Source organism: Dama dama, chromosome 5 (genome assembly GCF_033118175.1).
Source record: "Dama dama isolate Ldn47 chromosome 5, ASM3311817v1, whole genome shotgun sequence".
Classification (NCBI taxonomy): Eukaryota; Metazoa; Chordata; class Mammalia; order Artiodactyla; family Cervidae; genus Dama; species Dama dama.
In genome coordinates this window covers 34,729,016-34,733,547 of record NC_083685.1, presented here as the reverse complement: position 1 = coordinate 34,733,547, position 4,532 = coordinate 34,729,016, and the positions used below count along the sequence as shown (strand labels likewise).

General features: G+C 34.7%; 1 pseudogene; it reads left to right on the top strand.

Annotated features, from left to right (window-relative positions):
• The first annotated feature begins 205 nt into the window (after positions 1-205).
• Positions 206-3,755, top strand: LOC133055527 (securin-like; annotated as a pseudogene).
• The last annotated feature ends 777 nt before the right edge of the window (positions 3,756-4,532 follow it).

The following is a 4,532-nucleotide window of genomic DNA, read 5'->3' as shown; positions in this document are numbered from 1 at the left end:
TGCTGATATTATTGCCATAATTGAATCTATATCTAACATGCTACATAATTTATTTTCTGTTTATTATCTATATAACCTTATCCAAAACATACATACTATGCAATCAAATGAGAACAGGAATATTCGTTTGTCTTATCTATACTGCAAACAAAAAAGAGTTTGTATGCGGCAAGCACATATTAGGCAGTAAATAAACATATGGGAGATGACTGGTACTATTTTAATTGGACTCAAAGTAGTTTTCAGAGCATATGTTGAACTTTCTGAGAATCCAAAATCATTATGGCAAAAATGTATGCCTTGAATGCTATTAAACTGTGATAATTGAAAGTAGCATTATGCAGGCAGGTGTCTTCTATTTAATATTCTCTAACTCTCTAAAGTATTAGAGTTAATAGACATAATGAACATTTGGATAGATGATGCTGTTTTAAACATTTGCCATCTCAAATTAAATGTAAATGCTTATGTAAACATGATGTTTGCTATGTTAAAGAATGATCCCTTTCATATATAATTAAAATCCAAATTATTATACATTATATTTATTTAACTATAGAGGCAGTTGGTCCTTTTTATATTACCCATGACACAAAGAGCATGTTTATATAAAATAAATAAAAGATGTTGCATCTGTTGTATTCCAGAAAAACATCAGTATATCTGGTGATATTTATATTTAAGTTTTAAGATTAACTCATCAAATAAAAAGTATACCATTTGTCACTGAAAGTATCTACAACTTTATTAAAATTTCTGTTAACAGTGTGGTAAGTTTATGCTTACTCCAACATCCAACATGAAATTACTTGTGTTTGATTTATCTTACATGTATGTATTGTGCATACAAATTTTCACTATGTTATTCAACTGTATTCATTTTCTCCTTTAATTTTACCTCAGTTTTGAATTTTGCTGATGTCAGTTATAATTTTTTGGACTGAAAATTACCATCCAAAAAAGTTGTAATCTTTAAAGAAAATTATAATACAAGAATAAATACATATACTAGTTATACTGGAAATACTTAAGTATGTTACTTAGAAATTCCATTTTTGAATCCTTTCTGAAAATGTCTAAGCTCAAGTTTTGTTCTTTAAAATATTTTCCCATTTAAACTTTCCTGGGATTTCCCCCCCATAAGATCTATTATTATTATGTAAAAAAAGCAACAGTTGGAAACAAACATGGAATAACAGACTGTTTGAAAATTGGGAAAGGAGTGTGTCAAGGCTGTATGTTGTCACCCTGTTTATTTAACTTACATGCAGAGTACATCATGTGAAATGCTGGGCTGGATGAAGCACAAGCTGGAATCAAGATGCCAGGAGAAATGTCAATAACGACAGATATGCAGATGACACCACCCTCATGGCAGAAAGCGAAGAGGGACTAAAGAGCCTCTTGATGAAGGTGAAAGAGAAGAGTGAAAAAGCTTAAAACTCAACATTCAAAAAATGAATATCATGCCACCTCGTTCCATCACTTCATGACATATAGATGAGGAAACAATGGAAACAGTGACAGACTTTATTTTCTTGGGCTCCAAAATCACTGCAGACTGTGACTGTAGCCATGGAAATTAAAAGATGCTTGCTCCTTGGAAGAAAAGCTATAACCAACCTAGACAGAGTGTTAAAACCCAGAGACACTACTTTGCTTACAAAGGTCTTTGTAGTCAAAGCTATGGTTTTTCCAGTAGTCACACATAGATGTGTGAGTTGGACCATAAGGAAGGCTGAGTACCAAAGAATTGATGCTTTTGAACTGTGGTGTCGGAGAAGATTCTTGAGAGTCCCTTGCACTGCAAGAAGACCAAACCAGTTAATCCTAATGGAAATCAGCCCTGAATATTCATTGCAGGGACTGATGCTGAAGCTGAAGTTCCAATACTTTGGCCACTTGATGTGTAGAGCTGACTCACTGGAAAAGCCCCTGATGCTGGGAAAGACAGAAGGCAGGAGGAGAAGGGGATGACAGAGGATGAGATGGTGGGATGGCACTACAAACTCAATGGACATGAGTTTGAGCAAGCCGCGGGAGATGATGGACAGGGAAGCCTGGCATGTGTCCATGGGTTCGCAAAGAATTGGACACTAATTAGCAGCTGAACAATGACAAAATCTTTTAACTTGTAAAAAATAAGACACTTTCAATAATTGAAGTCTAGGAAAAAATGCACATAGCACAGAGAACTGTGGGAAAAATTATATTATGCAAAATGTGTAGAATATATCTAGGTATGAGGGACAGTCATCTACAGAACTTATGGTAAACACATTTAAATTTCAGAGTTTAGTATTATTGTAGAAGTGTCTAAATAAGCAATATTGATAATGGGATAGATATTTATTTGACTCACAAAATGTCTGGGTTGCAGTATAAGGTGCCCTACCACTGTCTTTGTCAGGCCTATTATTCCAGTGGTAATAGAAGAACCTCCATTAAATCCTACTGGACTTAGAAGTATATGCATGTCATATTTGGCAAGAAAAACATTGTTTAAATGAAAAGTAGATTTGTTTACTACCTGCAGAGACTAAACTCTTGACTACACTGGGTAAAATTACTATACAACTTAAGTTGTACATTATAAAATGTTTATTGCCTGATATATTGAATAAAGCAACTGAATTCCATAGCAACCCATTTATAGAACAAAAAATCAACCCTAGTCTAACAAGCTGAAAATATTGGGGCCTTGTTCAGCATTGGCCCAATTTACTTGCAAGTTAAACTTTCAGACAAGGTGCAAAAAAAAATCAAGAACACTAGAGCAGGGGTCCCCAACCTCCAGGCCATGGGCCAGTACCTCCTGTCAGATCATCAGTGACATTAGATTAGAAATAAAGTGCACAATAAACGTCATGCACTTAGTCATCCCCAAATTATTCTCCCACCCCTGATACAGAAAAATTATCTTCCATTAAATCAATCCCTAGTGCCAAAAAAGGTTGGGACCTCTGCACTGGAGACTGTATCATCAGCTTAGTGTCACCTCAAGAAAGGTGAGTTATTGTCCCTATTCCCAGTTCCAGAAAGTAACCTGATGTTTGTCACAAGAGGAAAAGGAGGCCATAAGGATAGATATAGCTCCAAAATCACCCACAGAAAAATCTGACTTTATTTGAAACAGAATGTGAGGAAATTATGGTTAAAGAGCACTCTTAAAAATGGTAAAGATGTGAATTGTAAGCAATTGGTAACTCTACTTACAAAGTGAAGCTGGGGTCTGAGCCTTCTGTAAAACTTTAGAGGGGAGATCTTAGGTTTCAACACCACATGTTGGCAAAATGTTGATGCTCCACCCACCTTACCCAGAGCTGCCAGAAAGGCACTGGAAACTGTCAACCTCAGAAAAGTCAACAAAGACCAGTGAACCACTCAAATAGAAACACAACCTTCTCTACCAAAAACATGACTGAAAAGGTCATTAAAGCGAAAAGCTCAGTTCCTACCACAGTTAACACTTATCCGGAAATAGAAAAATTCTTCCCTTTCAATCCACTAGATTTTGAGTTTCATCCAGCCTCAAGAGCACCAGATAGCATACCTTTCCTGGAATGGAGTGCTGTTGATGATCCTCTGTGATGAGAGGGAACTTGAAAAGCTGTTACACTTGTACCCACTTCACCTCTGAAAATGTGTCCTCCACCATGGAAGTCTAATCTGTTGCAGTCTCCCCAAGTATTCTATTGACCCTGGATGTTGAATTGCCACCTGCTTACTATGACTTAGGTATTAAATTTTCTTAGCACTTTATAGTTTGTATTAATCATGCATATTAATAAGGCAACTCTTTGTTTAACAGACTCTTCCAGAAAAAGTTTAAAAAAATGCTACACACGCACACATAATGGAATGTTATAACTCCAAAAAAAAAAAAAAAAGAAAGAAAGAAAACTGCAGTCACTATTGCTGTGAAATGAAACAGAGAAAGACAAATAATATATGATTTCATGTGTATGTAGAATCCGTAAAGGTAGAGATTATATAGTGTTTACCAGGGACTGCGTCTGGGAAATTCGGGATAATAAGGATATATTCATCAAAAGGTACAAACTTCTAGTGATAAGAAAATTCAGGGATTGAATGCATAGAATGGTGACCATAGTTCACAGTCCTATATTGTACATTTGAATATTCTTATGAAACTAGATTGTAAAGGTTCTCACTACACCAGCAATAAAGAAAAAAAATCATAATTTGTGAGATGTAAAATATATTAACTGACCTTATTGTGGTAAATAATAAGCAAAATATATATGCATTAAATCATTACAATGTACACATTAAACTCAATAAGGTAATATGTCAATTATACTGAATTAACTTTTATAAAAAATGTGTACAATAAAATGTCAATTACATCTCAATTGACTTATAAAAGCAATAAAAAGACCATATAAAAATGGCCAGTCTACCCATGAAAAGCTACAGAAGATAATTATCTATGAAGGAAATGCTAATAAAATCCACAATGAGATTCCACTTCACACCAAATCATATAATCAGAATGAAAAAATAGTCTG